The 26875-nt window shown below is 37.6% G+C and overlaps 1 protein-coding gene and 1 pseudogene across 3 annotated transcripts in view; both read right to left on the reverse strand.

Moving 5' to 3' along the window:
• The window catches only part of URGCP (upregulator of cell proliferation), a 118887-nt gene that overhangs the window by 55881 nt on the left and 36131 nt on the right, over positions 1-26875 (reverse strand). The gene's annotated exons all lie outside the window — the stretch shown is intronic.
• On the reverse strand, positions 17891-20375 carry LOC110139678 (NTF2-related export protein 2 pseudogene; annotated as a pseudogene).

The following is a 26875-nucleotide window of genomic DNA, read 5'->3' on the forward strand; positions in this document are numbered from 1 at the left end:
AGGTCACCACAGAGCATTGGGCTGAGCTCCCTGTGCTATACAGCAGCTCCCTACTAGCTGTCTATTTTATATATGATAGCGTATATATGTCAATACTACTCTCTCAGTCGTCCCACCCTCTCCTTCCTTTCCTGTGTCCACAAGTCCATCCTCTACATCTTGTGTCTATTCCTGCCCTGCAAATAAGTTCATCAGTACCATTTTTCTAGATTCCATATATATGTGTTAATATATGGTCTTTTTTTTCTTTCTTTTTTCTGGCTTACTTGACTCTGTATGACAGGCTCTTATTATTGTTCTTCACTCGCTTAGTCTTGTCTGAATCTTTGTGAGTCCATGGACTGCAGTATGCCAGGCTTCCCTGTTCTTCATTATGTCCCAGAGATTTCTCAAACTCATGTCCATTGAGTCAGTGATGCCATTCAATCATCTCATCCTCTGTCATTCTCTTCTCCTTCTTCCTTCTACCTTTCCCAGAATCAGGATATTTTCCAATGGGTCAGTTCTTTGCATCAGGTGGCTTAAGTATTGGAGCTTCAGCCTCATCATCAGTCTTTCCAGTGAATATTCAGGATTGATTTCCTTTAGGATTGACTGGTTTTATCTCCTTACTGTCCCAGGGACTCTCAAGCATCTTCTCCTGCACCACATTTCAAAAGCATCAATTCTTCAGCATTCAGCCACTACATGGTCCAATTCTCACATCTGTACATGATTACTGGAAAAACCACAGCTTTGACTATATGGACCTTTGTTGGCAAAGTATGTCTCTGCTTTTTAATATGCTGTCTAGGTTTGTTATAGCTTTTCTTCCAAGGAGCAAGTATCTTTTAACTTCATGACTGCAGAAAGATATCAAGATACTGTACCTTCTGCTTCTGTAAATACTTTTGTAAATACTATTCAATTGGAAATAAAATTATATAGCTCTTTACTTAAGAGAGAAAATATAAGTGATGTAAGAGATGAAAATACAAGAAAAATCATAGTGAAAATTTAAAATCCTGTTATCTAATGTAATATGATTAATGAACTTTTCCTCAAAAGAAGTAGATTAGGTGCAAAAAGACATTTAAAATTATTTTCTTTTCATGTATATTACTTGGTATTTGTGCATATCAATTAAAAATGTATAATATATATATAAATTTATCATAAGCAAGGTTAATTTCCTGTTTTTTTTACAACATAGTATTTCTTTATATTCTCAGAATTGGATTAGAAGTTTCAAGCCTCATTCAAAAATTTTTTATTTTTATTTTTTTTTTAAGTCTCAGTCTTTCTTTTCCTTTTATTTATTTATTTTTAATATAACTTATTTATTTTAATTGGAGGCTAATTACTTTACAATATTGTGGTGGTTTTGCCATACACTGACATGAATCTGCCACAGGTGTACATGTGTTCCCCATCCTGAACCCCCCTCCCACCTCCCTCCCCATCCCATCCTTCTGGGTCATCCCAGTGCACCAGCCCCAAGCACCCTATCTCATGCATCAAACCTGGACTGGCGATCCGTTTCACATGTGATAATATACATGTTTCAATGCCATTCTCCCAAATCATCCCACCCTCACCCTCTCCCACAGAGTCCAAAAGACTGTTCTATATATCTGTGTCTCTTTTGCTGTCTCACATACAGGGTTATCGTTACCATCTTTCTAAATTCCATATATATGTGTTAGTATACTGTATTGGTGTTTTTCTTTCTGGCTTACTTCACTCTGTATAATAGGCTCCAGTTTCATCCACCTCATTAGAACTGATTCAAATGTATTCTTTTTAATGGCTGAGTAATATTCCATTGTGTATATGTACCACAGCTTTCTTATCCATTCATCTGCTGATGGACATCTAGGTTGCTTCCATGTCCTAGCTATTATAAACAGTGCTGGTACCCATGTCTCTTTCAATTCTGGTTTCCTCAGTGTGTAAGCCCAGCAGTGGGATTGCTGGGTCATATGGCAGTTCTATTTCCAGTTTTTTAAGGAATCTCCACACTGTTCTCCATAGTGGCTGTACTAGTTTGCATTCTCACCAACAGTGTAAGAGGGTTCCCTTTTCTCCACACCCTCTCCAGCATTTATTGCTTGTAGACTTTTGGATAGCAGCCATTCTGACTGGTGTGAAATGGTACCTCATTGTGGTTTTGATTTGCATTTCTCTGATAATGAGTGATGTTGAGCATCTTTTCATGTGTTTGTTAGCCATCTGTATGTCTTCTCTTGAATTGAGCTGCAGGAGTTGCTTGTATATTTTTGTGAGTAATTCTTTGTCAGTTGCTACCTTTGCTATTATTTTCTCCCATTCTGAAGGCTGTCTTTTCACTTTGTTTATCATTTCCTTTGTTGTGCAAAAGCTTTTAAGTTTCACTAGGTCCCATTTATTTATTTTTTCTCTTATTTCCAATACTCTGGAAGGTGGGTCATAGAGGATCCTGCTGTGATTTATGTTGGAGAGTGTTTTGCCTATGTTTTCCTCTAGGAGTTTTATAGTTTCTGTTCTTACGTTTAGATCTTTAACCCATTTTGACTTTATTTTTGTGTATGGTGTTAGAAAGTGTTCTAGTTTCATTCTTTTACAAGTAATTAACCAATTTCCCCAGCACCACTTGTTAAAGAGATTGTCTTTTCTCCGTTCTATATTCTTGCCTCCTTTGTCGAAGATAAGGTGTCCATAGGTGTGTGGATTTACCTCTGGGCTTTCTATTTTGTTTCATTGATCTCTATTTCTGTCTTTGCACCAGTACCATACTGTCTTGATGACTGTGGCTTTGTAGTAGTGCCTGAAGTCAAGCAGGTTGATTCCTCCAGTTTCATTCTTCTTTCTCAAGATTTCTTTGGCTATTCAAGGTTTTTTATATTTCCATATAAATCGTGAAATTATTTTTTCTAATTCTGTGAAAAATACCATTGGTAACTTGATAGGGGTTGCAGTGAATCTATGGATTGCTTTGAGTCATATACTCATTTTCACTGTATTGATTCTTCCAATCCATGAACACAGTATATTTCTCCATCTATTTGTGTCCTCTTTGATTTCTTTCATCAGTGTTTTATAGTTTTCTATATATAGGTCTTTTGTTTCTTTAGGTAGATATATTCCTAAGTATTTTATTCTTTTCGTTGCAATGGTGAATGGAATTGTTTCCTTAATTTCTCTTTCTGTTTTCTCATTGTTAGTGTATAGGAATGCAAGGGATTTCTGTGTGTTAATTTTATATCCTGCAACTTTACTATATTTGTTGATTAGCTCTAGTAATTTTCTGGTGGAGTCTTTAGGGTTTTCTATGTAGAGGATCATGTCATCTGCAAACAGTGAGAGTTTTACTTCTTTTCCAATCTGGATTCCTTTTATTTCTTTTTCTGCTCTGATTGCTGTGGCCAAAACTTCCAAAACTATGTTGAATAGTAGTGGTGAGAGTGGGCACCCTTGTCTTGTTCCTGATTTTAGGGGAAATGCTTTCAATTTTTCACCATTGAGGATAATGTTTGCTGTGGGTTTGTCATATATAGTTTTTATTATGTTGAGGTATGTTCCTTCTATTCCTGCTTTCTGGAGGGTTTTCATCATAAATGGATGTTGAATTATGAAAAGGCTTTCTCTGCATCTATTGAGATAATCATATGGTTTTTATCTTTCAATTTGTTAATGTGGTGTATTACATTGATTCATTTGCAGATATTGAAAAACCCTTACATCCTTGGGATAAAGCCCACTTGGTCATGATGTATGATCCTTTTAATATGTTGTTGGATTCTGTTTGCTAGAATTTTGTTAAGGATTTTTGCATCTATGTTCATCAGTGATATTGGCCTGTAGTTTTCCTTTTTTGTGACATCTTTTTCTGGGTTTAGTATTAGGGTGACGGTGGCCTCATAGAATGAGTTTGGAAGTTTGCCTTCCTCTGCAATTTTCTGGAAGAGTTTGAGTAGGATAGCTGTTAGTTCTCTAAATTTTTGGTAGAATTCAGCTGTGAAGCCGTCTGGTCCTGGGCTTTTGTTTGCTGGAAGATTTCTGATTACACTTTCAGTTTTCGTGATTGTGATGAGTCTACAAAGATTTTCTATTTCTTCCTGGTTCAGTTTTGGAAAGTTGTACTTTTCTAAGAATTTGTCTATTTTTTCCAAGTTGTCCATTTTATTGGCATATAATTGCTGATAGTAGTCTCTTATGATCCTTTGTATTTCTGTGTTCTGTTGTGATTTCTCCATTTTGATTTCTAATCTTATTGTTTTGATTCTTCTTCATTTGTTTCTTGATGAGTCTGGCTAATGGCTTGTCAATTTTATTTATCTTCTCAAAGAACCAGCTTTTAGCTTTGTTGATTTTTGCTATGGTCTCTTTTGTTTCTTTTGCATTTATTTCTGCCCTAATTTTTAAGATTTCTTTCCTTCTACTAACCCTGGGGTTCTTATTTCTTCCTTTTCTAGTTGCTTTAGGTGTAGAGTTAGGTTATTTATTTGACTTTTTTCTGGTTTCTTGAGGTAAACCTGTATTGCTATGAACCATCCCCTTAGCACTGCTTTTACAGTGTCCCATAGGTTTGGGGTTGTTGTGTTTTCATTTTCATTCATTTCTATGCATATTTTGATTTCTTTTTTGATTTCTTCTGTGATTTGTTGGTTATTCAGCAGCGTGTTGTTCAGCCTCCATATGTTGGAATTTTTAATAGTTTTTCTCCTGTAATTGACATCTAATCTTACTGCATTGTGGTCAGAAAAGATGCTTGGAATGATTTCAATTTTTTTTAATTTACCAAGGCTAGATTTATGGCCCAGGATGTGATCTATCCTGGAGAAGGTTCCATGTGCACTTGAGAAAAAGGTGAAATTCATTGTTTTGGGGTGAAATGTCCTATAGATATCAATTAGGTCTAACTGATCTATTGTATCATTTAAAGTTTGTGTTTCCTTGTTGATTTTCTGTTTTGTTGATCTATGCATAGTTGTGAGTGGGGTACTAAAGTCTCCCACTATTATTGTGTTATTGTTCATTTCCCCTTTGATACTTGTTATCATTTGCCTTACATATTGTGGTACTCCTATGTTGAGTACATATATATTTATAATTGTTATATCTTCTTCTTCGGATTGATCCTTTGATCATTATGTAGTGTCCTTTGTCTCTTTTCACAGCCTTTATTTTAAAGTCTATTTTATCTGATATGAGTATTGCTACTCCTGCTTTCTTTTGGTCTCTATTTGCATGGAATATCTTTTTCCAGCCCTTCACTTTCAGTCTGTATGTGTCCCTTGTTTTGAGGTGGGTCTCTTGTAGACAACATATATAGGGGTCTTGTTTTTGTATCCATTCAGCCAGTCTTTGTCTTTTGGTTGGGGCATTCAACCCATTTACATTTAAGGTAATTATTGATAAATATGATCCCATTGCCATTTACTTTGTTGTTTTGGGTTTGAGTTTATACACCCTTTCTGTGTTTCCTGTCTAGAGAAGATCCTTTAGCATTTGTTGAAGAGCTGGTTTGTTGGTGCTGAATTCTGAGCTTTTGCTTGTCTGTAAAGCTTTTGATTTCTCCTTCATATTTGAATGAGATCCTTGCTGGGTACAGTAATCTGGGTTGTAGGTTTTTCTCTTTCATCACTTTAAGTATGTCTGCCATTCCCTTCTGGCCTGAAGAGTTTCTACTGAAAGATCAGCTGTTATCCTTATGGGAATCCCCTTGTGTGTTATTTGTTGTTTTCCCTTGCTGCTTTTAATATTTGTTCTTTGTGTTTGATCTTTGTTAATTTGATTAATATGTGTCTTGGGGTGTTTTGCCTGGGTTTTATCCTGTTTGGGACTCTCTGGGTTTCTTGGACTTGGGTGACTATTTCCTTCCCCATTTTAGGGAAGTTTTCAACTATTATCTCCTCAAGTATTTTCTCATGGCCTTTCTTTTTGTCTTCTTCTTCTGGGACTCCTATGATTTGAATGTTGGGGTGTTTAACATTGTCCCAGAGGTCTCTGAGGTTGTCCTCATTTTTTTCTTTTCTTCTTTTTTTCCTCTCTGCTTCATTTATTTCTACCATTCTATCTTCTACCTCACTTATCCTATCTTCTGCCTCCGTTATTCTACTGTTGGTTCCCTCCAGAGTGTTTTTTTATCTCATTTATTGCATTATTCATTATATATTGACTCTTTTTTTATTTCTTCTAGGTCCTTGTTAAACATTTCTTGCATCTTCTTGATCCTTGTCTCCAGGCTATTTATCTGTAACTACAGTTTGTTTTCAACATTTTGGTTCACTTTCACTATCATTAATTCGGAATTCTTTATCAGGTAGACTCCCTATCTCTTCCTCTTTTGTTTGGTTTGGTGGGCATTTATCCTGTTCCTTTACCTGCTGGGTATTTCTCTGCCTTTTCATCTTGTTTATATTGCTGTGTTTTGGGTGGTCTTTCTGTATTCTGGCAGTTTGTGATTCCTCTTTATTGTGGAGGTTCCTCGCTGTGGGTGGGGTTGGATGGGTACCTTGTCAAAGTTTCCTGGTTAGGGAAGTTTGTGTCAGTGTTCTGGTGGGTGGAGCTGGATTTCTTCTCTCTGGAGTGCAATGATGTGTCCAGTAGTGAGTTTTGAGATGTCAGTGGGTTTGGTGTGACTTTGGGCAGCTTGTATTTTGGAGCTCAGGGTTATGTTCCTGTGTTGCTGGAGAATGTGCATGGTATGACTTGCTCTGGAACTTGTTGGCCCTTGAGTGGTGCTTGATTTCAGTGTAGGTATGGAGGCTTTTGATGAGCTTTTATCAATTAATGTTCCCTGGAGTCAGGAGTTCTCTGGTGTTCTCAGGTTTTGGACTTAAGCCTCCTGCCTCTGGTTTTCAGTCTTATTCTTACAGTAGCCTCAAGACTTCTCCATCTATACAGCACCGATGATAAAACATCTAGGTTAATGATGAAAAGTTTCTCCACAGTGAGGGACACCCAGAGAGGTACACAGAGTTACATGGAGAAGAGAAGAGGGAGGAAGGAGATAGAGGTGGCCAGGAGGAGTAAAAGGGGGAATCAAAAGGAGAGAGACAGATCCAGCCAGTAATCAGTTCCCTAAGTGTTCTCCACAGCCCAGAACACACAAAGAGATTCACAGAGTTGGGTAGAGAAGAGAAGGGGGAGGGAGGAGATAGAGGCGACCTGGTGGAGAAAAAGGAGAGTCAAAAGGGGGAGAGAGCAATCAAGCCAGTAATCACACTCCTAAGTAAAAATGGGTACTGAAGATTGGGTTCTTAAAGGTACAAAATTGATAACAAATACCAAAAAGCAAAGGTTAAAAATCTAGAGTAGAGGTTAGACTCTCAAAAATACAATATAAAAAAAAAATCACAAAAATTATAAAAAATATATATGAAGTTTGCTTTAAAAATAGGATCTTTTTTTTGCAAGGTAATAGTAAGTTATAAAAATGAAAATTAAAGGAGTAACAGAGGACTTAAATTTTTTTTTAATTTTAGAAAATGATAATAGTAAAAATATATCTAGGACTTTCTCTGGTGTTGTTGTGGACAGTGTGGGGTCAGTTCATTTTCAGATAGTTCCTTGATCCGGCTTATACTTCTCAAGATCTATAGGCCCCTTCCTATGTAGTCGGTGCTAACTGCAGGGTTTTAATCTGTTGCACCTGTCACTTCCAAAGTGGTTCCCTCTGTTTATTTTAGCTTCTTCTGTTTGCTGGTCTCTTCAGTGTCTAATTTCCGCCCTGACACAAGGGGGCGGTGGTGGTCACTTTTTAGGCTCACTTGTTCAGTCGTGCTGTGGGGAGGGAGGAACACTGCAGACAAATATCACTGGCGTGTGTGGGGAGCGCTCGCAGTGTCTGGGCCACACTGGGTTTGCCCCGCTCACGGCGTGTGTGCTTTCATGGTCTACACTGCTCAGGCTCCAGGTTGCTCTGCCGGGAACTGTCTGAGGCGGGCCCTGGGTTGCGTGCACTTCCCAGGTCTAAGCCGCTCAGGTTCAGGTTCTTGGGTACTCCACAAAGGTGCAGACTCGGTTGGGCCTGCGTTTTGTGCCCTTCCCAGGCCAGAGCAGCTCAGGTGACCAGAAAAATCACTAAGATAATAAGCTTTCTAGACTGTTAGAAGTAATATTAGATGCCAGAGTAAGTGGAACTATATCAAAGTTTTGAGTGAATAAAATTAGAAATCTAACATTCTATTCATACTTAGTCAAACAAGTGGAATTAATGTTATATTATTTTTAGTTATGCAAAAGCATAAGTTTTCTAAAATATGTATTATATTATACACACTATTTATACATATATATGTATACAAAAGCTTCTTACTATGCTTGATAAAGGCTTAAGAATGAACAACAACAAAAAAATAGATTGAGATATTGGAAAGTATAGATTAAATGGAATGGGAGCACTGAATATAGAATAGAAAAAGTGAAACAGTCTAGAGAAAAGTAAAAGATCATCATATAGTCCAGTTGTTTTTAAGCATGGCTGCTCATTAGAATCATATCTGGAGCTTTGGAGGAAAAAATAATACCTGGGCATTAATATTTTTCAAAAAATTCCAAGATAATTCTAACGTACATTTGGATTTTTAAAAGTAATTACAGGTTTTTCTATAAATGGTTGTTTTAGTGATATAGAATTCTATCATTTTCTGTTGACCAATCAAGATAACTATTAAAATGAATAATAGTTAATCTCAATAGTAAAAAAATGTTTATCATTTTTTACAAAGAGTAGCCAGGGAAAAGAAAGATAATTGCAATTTTGAGCCATAATGGGAAAATGGTTCACCTGACAATATAAAATAATTACATACAATTTTGGAGGTTAAGTAGAGTGATATGGCAAGTGAAAGTGCATACATGCACATGTTTTCATTCCCAGCTAGTCTATGTCTTTTGACTGCTGCATTTAATCCATTTACCACTTTTTTTTTTTTTTGAATTATGGTTTTCTCAGGATATATGCCCAGTAGTGGGATTGCTGGGTCATATGGTAGTTCTATTTTAGTTTTTTAAGGAATCTCCATACTGTTCTCCACAGTGGCTGTATCAATTTACATTCCCACCAACAGTGTAAGAGAGTTTCCTTTTCTCCACACCCTCTCCAGCATGTATTGTTTGTAGATTTTTTTTTTTACAATAGCTGGTGTGAGGTAGTATCTTGTTGTAGTTTTTTTTTTTTTTCCATTTATTTTTATTAGTTGGAGGCTAATTACTTTACATCATTGCAGTGGTTTTTGTCATACAGTGAAATGAATTAGCCATGGATTTACATGTATTCCCCATCCCGGTCCCCCCTCCCACCTCTTGTTGTAGTTTTGATTTGTATTTCTGTGGTAATTAGTGATGTTGAACATCTGTTCATGACCTTCTTGGCCATCTGTATGTCTTCTTTGAAGAGAGACCTATTTAAGCCTTGCATCCATTTTTTTGATTGGGTTGTTTGTTTTCTTGATACTGAGCCCCATGAGCTATTTGTATATTTTGGAGATTAAACTTTTGTATGTTATTCATTTGCAAATATTTTCTCCCATTCTTACAGTTAACTTTTCATCTTATTTTGGTTTCTTTTGCTGTGCAAAAGCTTTTAATTTCAATTAGGGACCATTTGTTTATTTTTGTTTTTATTTTCATTACTCTAGGAGGTGGATCAAAAAAGATCTTGCTGTGGTTTATGTCAAAGAGTGTTTTTCCTATGTTTTCCTTTAAGGAGTTTTATAGTGAATGGTCTTGCATTAGATCTTTAATGCATTTTGAGTTTATTTTTGTGTATAATGCTAGGTAGTGTTCATTTCATTCTTTTATATGTAGTTGTCCAGATTTCTCAGCACCACTTATTGAAGAGGCTGTCTTTTCTCTATTGTATATTCTTGCCTCCTTTGCCATAGATTAGGTTATCACAGTTTTTCTCTGGATTTTCTATTCTGTACCACTGGTCTGTATTTTTGTTTTTGTGCCAGTACCATGCTGTATTGATTACCATAGCTTTGTGGTATAGTTTGAAGTTGAGGAGCCTGATTTCTCCACCCCTGTTGTTCTTTCTAAAGATACTTTAGCTATTCAAAGTGTTTTGTACTTCCATACAAATTGTAAAATTATTTGTTCTAATTCTGTGAAAAATGCCATTGGTAATTGATAGGAATTGCACTGAATCTGTAGATTGCTTTGGGTAGTATATTCATTTTCAGAATATTAATTCTTCAAATCCAAAACATGGTATATGTATCCATCTGTTTGATATCTTTGATTTCTTTCATCAGTGTTTTAAAGTTTTCAGAGTACAGCTCTTTTGCCTCCTTTGTTGTTATTGTTCTTCGTATGGTGACTGCAGTCATGAAATTAAAAGCTGCTTGCTCCTTGGAAGGAAAGCCATGACAAACCTAGACAGTGTTTTAAAAAGCAGAGATATCACCTTGCCAACAAAGGTCCATATAGTCAAAGCTATGGTTTTCCAGTAGTCATGTACAGATGTGAGAGTTGGACCATAAAGAAGGCTAAACACCAAAGAATTGATGCTTTTGAATTGTGGTGCTTGGAGAAGACTCTTGAGAGTCCCTTGGACAGCAAGGAGATCAAACCAGTCAATTCTAAAGGAAATCAACCCTGAATATTCATTGGAAGGTCAGTTGCTGAAGCTAAAGCTCTAATACTTTGGCCACCTGATGCAAACAGCCGACTCATTGGAAATGACCCTGATTTTTGGAAAGATTAAAGATTTGGGCAGTAGAGGATCAGATGGTTAGACAGCATCACCAACTCAATGGGCATGAATCTGAGCAAACTCTGGGAGTAAGTGGAAGACAGAGGAGCCTGGCATGCTACAGTCCATGAAGTCCCAAAGAGTCAGGCATTCTGTTTTTTGGTTGTTTTTTTTTTGTAGTGGGTTTGTCATACATCGACATGAATCAGCCATGGATTTGCATGTATTCCCCATCCCCATCCCCCCTCCCACCTCCCTCTCTACCCGCTCCCTCTGGGTCTTCCCAGTGCACCAGGCCTGAGCACTTGTCTCATGCATCCAACCTGGGCTGGTGGATCTGTTTCACCCTAGATAATATACATGTTTCGATGCTGTTCTCTTGAAACATCCCACCCTCGCCTTCTCCCACAGAGTCCAAAAGACTGTTCTGTACATCTGTGTCTCTTTTTCTGTTTTGCATATAGGGTTATCATTACCATCTTTCTAAATCCCATATATATGTGTTAGTATGCTGTAATGGTCTTTATCTTTCTGGCTTACTTCACTCTGTATAATGGGCTCCAGTTCCATCCATCTCATTAGAACTGATTCCAATGAATTCTTTTTAATGGCTGAGTAATATTCCATGGTGTATATGTACCACACCTTCCTTATCCATTCATCTGCTGTTGGGCATCTAGGCTGCTTCCATGTCCTGGCTATTATAAACAGTGCTGTGATGAACATTGGGGTGCACGTGTCTCTTTCAGATCTGGTTTCCTTGGTGTGTATGCCCAGGAGTGGGATTGCTGGGTCATATGGCAGTTCTATTTCCAGTTTTTTAAGGAATCTCCACACTGTTCTCCATAGCGGCTGTACTAGTTTGCATTCCCACCAACAGTGTAAGAGGGTTCCCTTTTCTCCACACCCTCTCCAGCATTTATTGCTTGTAGAGAGTCAGGCATTCTTAACAACTGAATAACAGCAACATGTCTTGGATTTGATTTTTTAGTCCATTATTCACAAGGCTGTCAAAACTGTCAGATCAAAGATTAAGTTTCCAGTGTTCATGGGCTCAATTGTCTTTTTTTTTTTTTTACTGTGATGAAAGATACATAACAGAGACACAGAAGTGCTTGCAGAATACCAGCTGAAAGTGGACAGAAGTAACTAACCACCAGAAAGGAATATATAGGCCAATGCAAAACTTGGATGAAAGAAGTAGGGGGGAAAACAGGAGAGTTAGTTGGACTGGACCTCCCCTAGGTGGGTGAGGGAACTGAAGTAGGGGGTCTGATCTCCACAAGAGAGCAATTGTTTGGGTCAGAGGAGAAACATTTGAGGCTCAGAGTGAAGCAGCTGATCTGTGGCAGCCTAAATGGAATAAGGATCAGACTATATTTGCTGCAGCCATATGTACCCTGGACAGGGACATGAGTCCCCTAGAAGGTGTCATCTGCATATCTGAGGTTATTGATATTTCTCCCGGAAATCTTGATTCCAGCTTGTGTTTCATCCAGCCTGGCATTTTGAATGATGTATTCTGCATATAAGTTAAATAAGCAGGGTGACAATATATAGCCTTGAAGTACTACTTTCCCAATTTGGAACCAGTCTGTTGTTCCATGTCCAGTTCTAACTGTTGCTTCTTGACCTGCATACAGATTTCTCAGGAGGCAGGTGAGGTGGTCTGGTATTCCCATCTCTTGAAGAATTTTCCAGTTTGTTGTGATCTACACAGTCAAAGACTTTGGCATAATCAATAAAGCAAAGGTAGATGCTTTTCTGAACTCTCTTGCTTTTTCTATGATCCAACAGATATTGGCAATTTGATCTCTGGCTCCTCTGCCTTTTCTAAATCCAGTTTGAACATCTGGAAGTTCACAGTTCACATACTGTTGAAGCCTGGCTTGGAGAATTTTGAGCATTACTTTGCTAGTGTGTGAGATGAGTGCAATTATGCAGTAGTTTGAACATTTTTTGGTATTGGAATGAAAACTGAGCTTTTCCAGCCCTGTGGCCACTGCTGAGTCTTCCAAATTTGTTGAGATATTGAGTGAAGCACTTTAACAGCATCATCTTTTAGGATTTGAAACAGCTCAACTGGAATTCTATCACCGCTGCTACCTTTATTCAGAGTGATGCTTCCTAAGACCCACTTGACTTTGCATTCCAGGATGTCTGGCTCTAGGTGAGTGATCACACCATCATGGTTATCTGAGTCATGAAGATCTTTTTTGTAGTTCTTCTGTGTATTCTTGCCATGTCTTCTTAATCTCATCTGCTTCTATTAGGTACATACCATTTCTATACTTTACTGTGCCCATCTTTGCATGAAATGTTCCCTTGGCATCTCTGATTTTCTTGAAGAGATCTCTAATCTCTCCCATTCTATTTTTTCCTCTATTTCTTTGCATTGATCACTGAGAAAGGCTTTCTTATCTCTCCTTTCTATTCTTTGGAACTCTGCATTCAAATGGTATATCTTTCCTTTTCTCCTTTGCCTTTAGTTTCTCTTCTTTTCTAAGCTAATTATAAGGCCTAAATGGTAATTTTGTTTAATTTTTTGAGGAACCACCATACTGTTTTCCACAGCGGATGTGTCATTTTCCCATTTGGGAAAAGAATATGTCAAGGCTGTATATTGTCACCCTGCTTATTTAACTTATATGCAGAGTACATCATGTGAAATACCAGGCTGGATGAAGCACAAGCTGGAATCAAGATTGTCAAGAGAAATATCAATAACCTCAGATATGCAGATGACACCACCCTTATGGCAGAAGATGAAGAAGAATAAGAGCCTCTTAATGAAGGTGAAAGAGGAGAGTGGAAAAGTTAGCATAAAACTCAACATTAAGAAAACTAAGATCATGGCATCCAGTCCCATCACTTCATGGCAAAGAGATGGGACAATGGAAACAGTGGCAGACTATTTTCTTGGACTCCAAAACCACTGCAGATAGTGACTGCAGCCATGAAATTAAAAGACGTTTGTTCCTTGGAAGAAAAGCTATGACAAAACTAGACAGCATATTAAAAAGCAGAGATGTTACTTTGCTGACAAAGGTCCATCTAGTCAAAGCTTTGGTTTTTCCAGTAGTCAGGTATGGTTGTGAGAGTTGGACTACAAAGAAAGCTGAGCACCGAAGAACTGACGCTTTTGAACTGTGGTGTTGGAGAAGACTCCTGAGAGTCCCTTGGACTGCAAGAGATCAAACCAGTCAATCCTAAAGGAAATCAGTCCTGAATATTCATTGGAAGGACTAATGCTGAAGCTGAAACTCCAATACTTTGGCCACTTGATGTGAAGAACTGACTCCTCAGAAAAGACCCTGATGCTGGGAAAGATTGAAGGCAGGAAGAGAAGGGGACAAAAAGAAGATGAGATGGTTGGATGGCATCACCAACTCGATGGACATGAGTTTGAGCAAGCTCCAGGAGTTGGTGTTGGACAGGGAAGCCTGGCCTGCTGCAGTCCATGGGGTCACAAAGAGTCAGACACGACTGAGCAACTGAACTGAACTGTGACATTTTGCATTCTTACCACCGGTGTACAATTCCCACTTTCCCTCCTCCTCACTGATACTTATTTACTGTCTCTTTTTATAGCAGTCATTCTAATGCATGTGAGGAGTTATCTCACTATAATTTCAATTTATATTTGTTGGATAATTAGTGATGTTGAACATTGTTTCATGTGCTTATCAGTGATTTTGCTTATCTTCCTTAGAGAAACACCTGTTCAAGTCCTTTACCCACTCTTTAAACATGTTGTTCTCTTGTTTAGTTTCAGTTCTTTATATATTATAGATATTAATCTCTGACTAATATTTTATTTTCAAACATTTTCTCCCATTTTGTGAGTTTCCTTTTACTTTCTTGGTGTCTTTTGATATATACATATTTTAAATTTTCATGAAATCCATGTCTATATATTTTTGTTGTTGTTATCTGTGATTTTTTGGTATCATATCCAATAAGCCAATGCCAGATCCAATGTCATGAAGTTTATGTCCTTTATTTTCTTCTAAGAGTTGTGGAGTTTTATGTCTTAAATTTAGGTCATGGATCCATTTGGAATTGCTATAGTTTGAATTAATGAAAGTGTGAAGTGAAAGTCACTCAGTCCTGTCTGACTCTTTGCAACCCCATGGACTATATAGTCCATGGAATTCTCTAGGCCAGAATACTGGAGTGAGTAGCCTTTTCCTTCTCTAGGGGATCTTTCCAATGCAGGGATCGAACCCAGGTCTCCCACATTGCAGGCAGATTCTTTACCAGCTGAGCCACCTGGGAAGCCCTAGGTTGAATTATGTTCCCCCCAAATTCATGTTTAAGTCCTAACCCCCGATGTATTTGGAGGTATGATCTTTGAGAGGTAACTAAGGATAAATGAGGTCAAATTGGTGGAGTACTAATCCTACAGGTTTAATGACCTTATAAGAAGTGGAAGAGAAATCAGAGTGCCCCCTTCACCCTCCCTCCATATACACTGATTAAAGGCCTGGTGAGCACAGAGTAAATTGCAGTCATCTGCAAGGCAGAGGAAGGCCCTCAGCAGAATCTTAATCTTGCACTTCCCAGGCTCCAGAACAGTGATAAAATTAAATTTACAATGTTAGCTACCCAGTCTATAGCATTTTGTTGTAGCAGTCCAAGCTCACACATGAGCTTATTTTTTGTATCTGGTGTGAAGGTCTAATATCATTTTTTTTGCATGCAGATATTGTTTTCTCAGCATGATTTTGTGAAAAACCTGTCCTTTCCTTCATTGAATAGTCTTCATCCCTTTGTTGAAAGTCATTTGTCCATTTACTTGAAGTTTTACTTCCAAGCTGTATATTCTATTCAGGTAGTTTATATATGTAGGTCTTTTGCCAGTACTATACCATTTTGACTACTATGGCTTAATACTAAGTTTTGAATCATGATGGGCAAGTCCTCCAGCTTTGCTCTTTTTCAAGATGGTTTTGGATATTCAGTGTCCCTTGAGATTCTGTATGTATTTTAGATTTTTTTTCATTTCTGCAAAAACCATCATTGGGATTTTGATAAGGATTTCATTGAAATAGTAAGTTTCTTTGGTAATATCAATAATCTTAACAATATTAAGATTTGCAATGTGAACTTAGAATGTCTTTCCATTTGTTTATGCATCCATTTAATTTCTTTTAGCAATGTCTTGTAGTTTTCACTGTATATGTCTTTTACCTTGTTGCTTCCTAAATGTTACTATTTTCTCCTTTTTGATGCTAATATAAATGGAATAGTCTTCTTAATTTCCTTTTGGTTCACTGTTAGTAAATAGAAATGCAACTGACTTTTTGTGGTGATTTTGTATTCTGTGATTCTACTGAAATTGTTTATTCTAACAATTTCTGTATGTGTATGAGATTGTTAGTGTTTTCTACCTGCAAGATCATGTCATTTGTGTAGAGAGATCATTTTACTTTTCCCCTTCTAATGTGGATGCCTTTCATTTCCATTTCTGGCCTAACTGCTCTGGTTAGAATTCCAAAGACTATGTTGAATAGAAATGGTGAAAGTGAACCTTCTTGTCTTGTTCCTGACCTTAGAGGAAAAGCTTTCAGTCTTTCACCATTGAGTATGATGTCCACTGTGGGGTTTTCATATATAGATTTTACTATGTTGAGGTGTTATGTCTAGTCATAGTCTGTTGCATGTTTTTATCATTAAAAAAATGTGTTAACTCATGTAAAATGCTTTATATGCAACAATTGAGATAATCATTATGGTTTTTCCCCTTTTTACTGTCAATGTAACATATTACAATGATTCATTTTCCTATGTTGGACCATCACTAAATTCTGGGTATAAATCTGACTTTGTCAGAGTGGATAATCCTTTTTCTTTTGAGAAAACCTGTCACAGGGCAAACATTATTTTACTTTTTCAAATTACAAAAATATAAGCATGTAAAGAATACAATCTGTTTCATATAAGAATGGTTCTAGTCATTTAAAATTTATAAATAATTTGGTATATACAATTTACCTACAAGCCTTAAAACATGCAACACCTACTGAATGGCATACACTATTCAATTCAGCTGTTGCTAGTTAAATGAAGCTTTTTAAGCTGTTTCTAAACATAGGAAAGGGGGGAGTGTGTTTGGGCAGTCTGATGATTACTAAGAAGTCAATCCAAAATAAGAATGAGCTAATTTTGAGTAAGATACAATGAGTATATCTGATCAGTAGGAAGATGTGGTCTAAATTTCAATTCCACTCTTCTCTTATTTAATGTTCTTTCATTATTATACCATAAATAAAGTGTGTAGATTGGGGCAAAAGTAAATGAATTACTTGTTTTTAAATTAAATGATAAAACATTAGCTTTGAGTTGCAGTGTAGAAACAAAACAGGCACATCTAGCTTTAAAGCATTAAAAAATATAGAAATGATGTTTAAAATTTAATTGACAACTAAAACTAGGTTTATTTATCTTTAGATGTTGAGACACAAAATTAATCAACTAATCAACTTGTCCTTTTGAAGTTTATAGTTTTATAATGATCTGCTATTCTCTATTTTGTCTCTAAAAAGGCAAAGAGCTAGTCACCTAACAAATATGTTTTAAAACAGCTCTATTTGCTCAATGTCATGTGGAAGAACAAGGCATAAAATTAAATATTTTTAACATTAAGTGACTAAAATATAACAACAGTACAAAATATAGAGGAAAATCACTTATTTGGAGGATGGCTAATACACAAGAGACTTCCGATCTAAAATTCACATTAAAGACTTTGAAGTTAATGGTGTCACAAAGAGAAAGTAATAGCTTTGTTTACAAATTTTGTAGTAATCCTTATTGCTGACATTTTACATCCATAATTTCTTGCATAAATTTATATATATTATATATATATACACACATATATATAGGTGATAGACATGAAGGGAAGTGGGAAAACCTTTAAAAATCATTCTTGGAACAATGTGACACATGAGAGTATTCGGCAAGTATACACATTACCTTAGTGATTTAAAATATGCTATATTTTTTAATAAGGTAGAAAATAATTACTAAAAATTTAACATTTGGCCACCTGTCCTTACTTTGGGCTCCAACCCCATATCTCTACACTTCTTATTCCTTACTCTCCCGTTAATTTATTAGTCCTATCACCATTCACAGGAAAAAATATTTTTAAGAAATTTTGCTTTTATTTATTTATTTTTTTTTTTATTTATTTTTTATTTTTTTGAAATTTTGCTTTTAAATCACCAAATGTATCAGATATTCAGGTATCAACCAGAATATTATGCATCTCTTTAGTAGATCTAGTCACTCTACAAGAAAATTGGCAAACATAAAAGACATTGCTTAACATGAAAAAGACATCTCTACATGTGATTGCAATGTCAAAGCAGTTATGCATACCTAAGTCAATATATTTTCACTGAACTGGTTTGAATAAGTCATATTAAAACAGCATGACTGGGGTTTACTGAAAATAGGCAAGTATTTTATTACAAAATTAATGTACTAACAACAATTTTTTAACAATCTACTTCCTCTCAGAATTAAGTTATGCTAATATCTCATAGAAAGCATTATGGAAGGATTTAATTTCTGTGATATCCTGGGCTCACATTGAGTATGTTAGTACAAAGATCATATGTTTAAGGATGCTATTAGTGTAATCTTTATATAAAGCATGCAAAAGCTAGCATTAAAGCTTTTAATGGCACAATCCAAAATGGCAGCACCTAAAAAAAGAGGCTGCTAGAATTTTTTTTTTTAATAAAAAGTTTTATTGGAGAAAAATAGAACCACCACATACACAGGGAAAAGAGCACAAAAATTCAACTGATACAGAACTGAAAGTCACAACTACCCAATGTTGTTTGCAACTATGTTTCAATTTCTTAAATGGCTTCCCTCAATTTTTTAAATAGCCTTGCCAATTTTTTTCAGCTGAAATAGCATCAAGTTTTCAAAAAATTAAGAGCCTCAGCAAAGGGACCAGCTTTTAAGATAATGAAGGTGACACCAAGAGTCTCCTAATAGGACCAATTCTACCGAAAAATTCCTGAAGCACCTAACTACTGAGTCTGGTAGAACAGTAGCTCAGAGACCATCAGGGATTAGTTAGAACACTGACTCAGACGGTCCAGTATGCAGAGAGGACAAACAAAAAAGCTGCATTTCCCTGTCAGATGAGTTCACGTAAGAAAACCAAGGAGGTGCTAAGAAAATACAGGCAATGGCTGCTCAAAATAATTAAGAAGGCATTCTAAATACCACATATTATTAGACAACAGTGTGTAAAGTGATGCAATTAGAAAACAGGCAACTTAAAAAAAAATATGGTCACAGGTCTTTGAGAACTCAAGAAAACAATCAATAGCAAACACAAGAGCTGAAAGTCTTCTCAGCTGAGGGTTGAAAGTGAAAGTGAAAGTGAAGTCGCTCAGTCGTATCCGACTCTTTGCGACCCCGTGGACTATAGCCCACCAGGCTCCTCCATCCATGGGATTCTCTAGGCAAGAATACTGGAGTGGGTTGCCATTTCCTTCTCCTAGAAATTTTTTTAAATGAAAGAAATTTAGTTTCAGTACATACTAGTTCATAATGTTTCTACAATTAAAAGAATTAATTCACATAAATTCCTGTAGCTGAAATGGACCAAAAGGACAATGATTCGCCCCCTTTAACAACTAGTCCAATCTTGAAAATGGAAGCAAATCCTTGCAATCTTTGACACAGATTTTTCAGGAGTGAACAGAGCAGTTGACAGGAAGTTCTGGTTGAAGCAGTGTTTTTGTTACTATCAAATTTCACAGTTCCACTAGTCACAAGAACTGTACTTTGGGTCTAGGTAACTTGCTCATGAACTGAGTGGCAATATAACATACTGACTTGGAACTCAGTAGAAGGCAACATCCCTCAAAATTAATATTACCATTCCATAGTAAAGTGAAGTTGTCCATTTACAGTCTGATTAGTGTGTAGCTTTAGTCCATTATCCAATAGTAATTATTGACAAATTCCACAGCAGCTCTACATGTCTCATCTACATAAGTTTTAAAAGCAACAGATGTGATCGTCACGGAGTTCAGAGTAGACTGTTCCACCAAAAGCAGCATCACTACATCCTCACTTCCAAACTCACTGGCATGCATGACTGGACAGTGGCTCTTCCTGAAAATGGTCATTCATTCCTCGGTGAATTCCCACTATTTTCCTAAGACCAGTCTTTTTCAATTTCCTCATAGTTTTACTATAGTCTTTCTCTGGCTCTCGTCCTAATTCACTGCAGCTACTTCTCAGTATAATCACTTCACTTCTCTGTCACCTCTTACTTGGAAAATAATCACCTTAATATGCTTCTGAATACATTTTGTTAATATTTTGTTGAGGATTTTTACACCACTGAGACAACAGACAGTATTCTGTAATTTTCTTCTACAGTTTTTGCCCGGCTTTGGTATCAGGGCAATGCTGGTTTTATAGAATGAGTTAGGAAGTATTCCCTCCTCTTCAATACTTTTGTAAAAGTTTGACAAAAGTTGGTATTAGTTCTTTTTTAAATGCTTGGAAGAATTTACCAGGGAAGTTATCAAGACCAGGGCTCTTCTTCATTGGAAGGGTTATAATTATTTGTTATTGTTACTGATTCAATCTCCTTACTATTCAAATTTTCTCTTTCTTTTTAAAAACATATATATTTTATTGAAGTATAGTTGACTTACAATGTTTCAGGTGCACAGCAAAGTGATTCAGTTATATAACACACATATATTATTTTTGAAATTATTTTCCATTATAGGTTATTACAAGATATTGACTATAGTTCCCTGTGCTATACAGTAAACCTTTGGTTGCTTGTTGCATATCTATTTTTTTAATTAGAAATCTAGCATTCTATTCATACTAAGTCAAACAAGTGGAATCAAAATGTCATAATTTTTTAGTTAGGCAAAAATTCATAAGTTTTCTAAAATGTATATATTATATTATACATATTTATATATATGTATACAAAAGCTTTTCTACTACACTTGATAAAGGCTTGAGAAAGAACATCAAAAAAAAAAAAGAAGAGATGGAGAAATTGGAGAACATAAACTAAATGAAATGGGAGCACTGAATATGAAATAGAAAAAGTGAAACAAACTAGATAAAAGTAAAAGATCATCATATAGTCCAGTTGTTTTGTTTTGTTTTGTTTTTTCATTTTTTTTTATTAGTTGGAGGCTAATTACTTTACAGTATTGTAGTGGTTTTTGCCATACATTGACATGAATCAGCCATGGATTTACATGTGTTCCCCATCCTGATCCCCCCTCCCACCTCCCTCCCCATCCCATCCCTCTGGGTCCTTCCCAGTGCACCAGCCCTGAGCACATGTCTCATGCATCCAACCTGAACTGGTGATCTGTTTCACACTTGATAATATACATGTTTCGATGTTATTCTCTCAGATCATCCCACCCTCACCTTCTCCCATAGAGTCCAAAAGTCTGTTCTAAGGAGATGGATGAAACTGGAGCCCATTATACAGAGTGAAGTAAGCCAGAAAGATAAACACCAATACAGTATACTAACGCATATATATATGGAATTTAGAAAGAAGGTAATGATAACCCTATATGCAAGACAGAAAAAGAGACACAGATGTATAGTCCAGTTGTTTTTAAACATGACTGATTACAGTATACTAACACATATATATGGAATTTAGAAAGATGGTAACGATAACCCTATATGCAAAACAGAAAAAGAGACTCAGATGTATAGAACAGACTTGTGGACTCTGGGAGAAGGCGAGGGTGGGATGTTTCAAGAGAACAGCATCGAAACATGTATATTATCTAGGGTGAAACAGATCACCAGCCCAGGTTGGGTGCATGAGACAAGTGCTCGGGCCTGGTGCACTGGGAAGACCCAGAGGGATCGGGTGGAGAGGGAGGTGGGAGGGGGGGACCGGGATGGGGAATACATGTAAATCCATGGCTAATTCATTTCAATGTATGACAAAAACTACTGTAGTGATGTAAAGTAATTAGCCTCCAACTAATAAAAATAAATGGAAAAAAAAAAACATGACTGTTCATTAGGAACATATCTAGAGCTCTGGAGAAAAAAAGCAATACCTGAGTATTTGTATTTTTCAAAAAATTTCAAGATAATTCTGATATGCATCTGGATTTTAAAAAATGATTACAGGTTTTTCTATTAGATCCTAGTTTTGGTGATATAGAGTTCTATTATTTTTCTGTTGACCAATCATGATACAATGGTATTAAGTGAGTAATAGTTACATAATCACAATAGTAAAAGATGTTTATCAGTTTTCACAATCAATAGCCAGACAAAATGAATAAAAGATAATTACAATGCAAGCCATAATGGGAACATGATTAACCTAACAATATAAAATAATTACATACAATTTGGGGGGTGTCAAGCAGAATGATGTGGTAAGTGGAAGTGCATATATGCACATGTTTTCATCTGCCCAGCCAGTCTATATCTTTTGGTTGGTGCATTTAATCCATTTACATTTAAGGTAATTATTGATATGTATGATCCTATTACCATTTTCTTAATTGTTTTGGATTTATTTTCTGTAGATCTTTTTCTTCTCTTGTTTCCTGCCTAGAGAAATTCCTTTAGCATTTGTTGTAAAACTGGTTTGGTGGTGCTGAATTCTCTTAACTTTTGCTTGTCTGGAAAGCTTTTGATTTCTCCATCAAATCTGAAGGAGAGTCTTGCTGGGTATTCTTGGTTGTAGGTTCTTCCCTTTCATCACTTTAAATATATCATGCCATTCCCTTCTAGCTCATAGAGTTTCTGTTGAGAAATCAGCTGATAACCTGATGGGAGTTCCCTTGTATGTTATTTGTTTTTTCCCTTGTTGCTTTTAATATTTTATCTCTGTCTTTAATTTTTGTCAGTTTGATTACTATGTGTCTTGGTGTGTTCCTCCTTGGGTTTATCCTTCCTGGGACTCTCTGTGCTTCCTGGACTTGGTTGACTATTTCCTTTCCCATGTTAGGGAAGTTTTCAGCTATTATCTCTTCAAATATTTTCTCAGGTCCTTTCTCTCTCTCTTCTCCTTCTGGGACCCCTATAATGTGAATATTGGTGCATTTAATGTTGTCCCAGAGGTCTCTTAGGCTGTCTTCATTTCTTTTCATTCTTTTTTCTATATTCTGTTCTGTGGCAGTGATTTCCACCATTCTGTCCTCCAGGTCATTTATCTGTTCTTCTGCCTCAGTTATTCTGCTATTGATTCCTTCTAGTGTATTATTCATCTCTGTTTGTTTGTTCTTTAGTTCTTCTAGGTCTTTGGTAAACATTTCTTGCATCTTCTCAATCTTTGCCTCCATTCTTTTCCTGAGATCCTGGATCATCTTCACTATCATTATTCTGAATTCTTTTTCTGGAAGGTTGCCTATCTCCACTTCATTTAGTTGTTTTTCTGGGGTTTTATCTTGTCCCTTCATCTGGGACATAACTTTCTGCTTTTTCATCATGATTAACTTTCTGTAATATGGTTTTTGTTTTAGCTGCTGTGAGACTGTGCTTCTTCTTGCTTCTTCTGTCTGCCCTCTGATGGATGAGGCTAAGAGGCTTGTGTAAGCTTCTTGATGGGAGGGACTGGTGATGGAAAAATTGGGTCTTGCTCTGGTGGGCAGGGCCTTTGTTCAGTACAGCTTTAATGCTGCTGATGGGTGGGGTTGCCCTCCCACCTCCCATCCCCATAGTTGTTTGGCCTGAGGTGACCCAGCTGTGGGGTCTAGGTACTCTTGTTGTTTCTGTTCAGTTGCCCAGTCGTATTCAAATCTTTGTGATTGCATGGACTGCAGCACGCCATGCCTCTCTGTCCTCACCATCTCCCAAAGTTTGCCAAAATTCATGTCCATTGCATGGGCTCTATAGTAGGGTTAATGGAGAACTCCAAGAGGGTTTACACCAAGGGGAATCTTCCTGTGTCCCCATCCCTGTGGTGAGCCCCTGCTGACCCATGCCTCCACAGGAGACCCTCCAACACTAGCAGGTAGTTTTCACTCAGTCTCCTGCGGGGTCACTGCTCCTCTCCTCTGGGTCTTGGTGCAAGAAAAAACTTGTTTATGTCCTCCAAGACTGGATCTCCCTTTCCACCAGTCTTCCAGAAGACCTATAATCAAAACACGCCAGTCAGGTTCCCTGGGTTTCCCAGTCCCTTTGTCAGATTCCCAGGCTGAGAAGCATGATGTGGAGCTCAGAATCTTCACAAGAGTGTGAGAACTTTTTTGGTATTATTCTCCAGTCTGTGAGCCACCCACCCACAGGGCATGGGATTCAATATTATTGTGATTGCCCCCCTCCTACCATCTTGCTGTGGCTTTTTCTTTGTCTTTGGATGTGGGGGTATCTTTTTTGGTGGGTTCCAGCATCCTCCTGTCAATGGTTGTTCAACAGATAGCAAAACACAGCACAGGTAAGGTCTATTCAGATTTTCTACTTATTTGTAGATTTTATGTCTCTTCGAATTTGTCTGTTTTACCTAGAGCTATCCAATTTGGGGACATACAATCAATCGCAGTACTCTATTTTTTATTTCTGTTGAACCAGTAGTAATATCCCCACTTTCATTTCTGATTTTAATAATTTGAGTCTCTATTTTTTCTTGTTATTTTTGTTCAGTCACTATGTCGCATTTGACACTTTGCAGCCCTTTGAACTGCAGGACACCAGGCTTCCCTGTCCTTCTCTAGCTCCCTGATTTTGCTCAAACTCATGTCTATTGAGTCAGTGATGCCATCCAAACATCTCACCCTCTGTTGCCCTCTTCTCCTCTTGCCTTCAATCTTTCCCAGAATCAGGGTCTTTTCCAATGAGTCAGCTTTTCACATCAGGTGGCCAAAGTATTAGAGCTTCAGCTTCAGTCCAGTTCCAATGAATATTCAGGGTTGATCTCCTTTAGGATTGACTGGTTTGATCTCCTTGCAGTCCAAGGGACTCTCAAGAGTCTTCTCCAACACCACAGTTCAAAAGCATCAATTCTTCAGCACTCAGCCTTCTTTATGGTCCAACTCTCACATCTGTACACAACTACTGGAAAAACCATAGCTTTGACTATACAGACCTTTGTTGGCAAAGTGATGTCTCTGCTTTTAATATGCTGTCTAGGTTTGTCATAACTTTTCTTCCAAGGAGTAAGTGTCTTTTAATTTTGTGGCTGTAGTCACCATCCATGGTTATTTTGGAGCCAAAAAAATAAAATCTGCAACTCTTTCCATTTTTCCTCCATCTATTTCCCATGAGCTAATGGGACTGAATACCATAATTTAATTTTTTAAGTATTGAGATACAAACTAGCTTTTTCACTCTCTCCTCTTTCACCCTTATCAAGAGGCTCTTTAGTTCCTCTTCACTTTCTGCCATTAGAGTGGTATCATCTGCATATCTGAGGTTGTTGATATTTCTCCTGGCAATCTTGATTCCAGCTTGTGATTCATCCAGCCCAGCATTTCGCAACATGTACTCTGCAAAGAAGTTAAATAAGCGGGGTGCCAATATACACTCTTGAACTACTCCTTTCCCATTTTTGAACCAGTCAGTAATTCCATGTGTTGGGGCTGCTGGGAGGAGGGCAAGAGGGATTCCCTCTTGAAGACTGTCAGCCATATTAAGGCAGGATGTGAACTGGACCTGAACCCTGTTAACCATCCCTAAAAGAAAAACCAGGAAACCCCCTCCTCACAGATGGCAAACAAAGATTGGAAGTAAAGGTCAGGTTGTCTCAGTTAGATTAATGACAGTGCCTGAACCTGCAAGTTGTAATTGCTATTTCTTCCACACCTGCATATTGTAAAACTAATTACTAATGTGTAACCAGTCATGTAGTGGGAAGTATAAAACTGAACCCTCCAAAATCATTGGGGTCCTTGTTGGGAAGTGATTCCCCTTGGACCCGCTGGTGTAATAAACTGTCCTCTACTGTCTTGAGAGTCCTCCTAGATGTGGTTTGTGACTCCGGATTCTATAACATTTCTGGTGCATTGGCCAGGAAGCCCTCAGAAAGATAGGGCCATTGAGCCTCTGCCTGCAGCTTGCTGTGACAAGGGCCTCCAAAAGGGGATGGTGCCCCCTGCCCTGGATCGGCTCTTGTTTTAGTGACTTGTCTTTCTAGGTGGACTTCACAAGACTGTGGATGACAGAAGGGAAGTGCGCTGGAAGATCCCACTGTAATAGTGGAAGAAGGGGTGTGACCAACCCCTTGGAGCTGGATGAGTCTGTGGCGGCTGTGTCCTCTGAGGCTCAGTGGGGAATTGTTTACTGAAATAAGTAAAACTCTGTTAACTGAACCTGTCCTGATCATTTGTCAGCATATTTTCTGGTTCCCTTTGCTGTGACACCCTCTCGTTCTCCTTAGAGATTCAGGGACCTCGCAAACGTTGTTTAGGACCGGACTGGGAACTGTGGCTCTGGACGTACACTTGTCTGCACCAATCCGTGATAAGACAGACTTGGATCACGCCAGGATCAGACTTATGCAAGGAGGAGTACGTGGAAGCCTTAATTGATTGGATTTGGCTGGCTGCTGAGAGAAAAACACAAGGGGTATTACCACTGAAAGACTTATCAGGTAAGGAAGCCCTTTTCACCCTGGTCATAGCCAAGGTAAAGTGGCAGTTGTCGTGCTTCTTTGAGCAGACACATCAGCAGTGGCTGGGGTACAAGATCCTGGATGAAATAGAAGTTGGATTTGCCGTAAGTGACAGAAGGAAAGCAAAAAGTAGGATGGGTAGTGGAGAATCCAAGCCAACTGTTCTTGAATGCACGATTTAAAACTTCAAGAAGGGCTTTGGAGGAGACTCTAGTATAAAATTCATCCCAGACGAGCTTAGAACCTTTTGTGAAATAGACGGGTCATCCTTTGGTGTGGGATGGCCCTTAGAGGGAGCCCTAGAATTGGACAAAGTTTGGGCTGTTTCTGCGTGGTAACCAGACAGCCAAGTCACCCAGACCAGTTCCCGTACATTGACTCAGGGCTACTAACTGCACAAAACCCACCCCCTTGGGCCCGAGTATGTTATCTTGGAAAAGGAGAAAGCAAGATTTTGCTCATGCAGGCAGAATCCAAGCAAGAAAAGATAAAGGATGATCTGGAGGAGGAGGAACTCCCACCTCCCCCTCCATACTAGGGAACATGAAGGGAACTCCCAGAACAAGAGGAAGGGACAAGAGAGGAGGAAGACTTTCTGC

The sequence above is a fragment of the Odocoileus virginianus genome, unplaced genomic scaffold (assembly GCF_023699985.2).
Source record: "Odocoileus virginianus isolate 20LAN1187 ecotype Illinois unplaced genomic scaffold, Ovbor_1.2 Unplaced_Scaffold_17, whole genome shotgun sequence".
NCBI classification, from domain to species: Eukaryota; Metazoa; Chordata; class Mammalia; order Artiodactyla; family Cervidae; genus Odocoileus; species Odocoileus virginianus.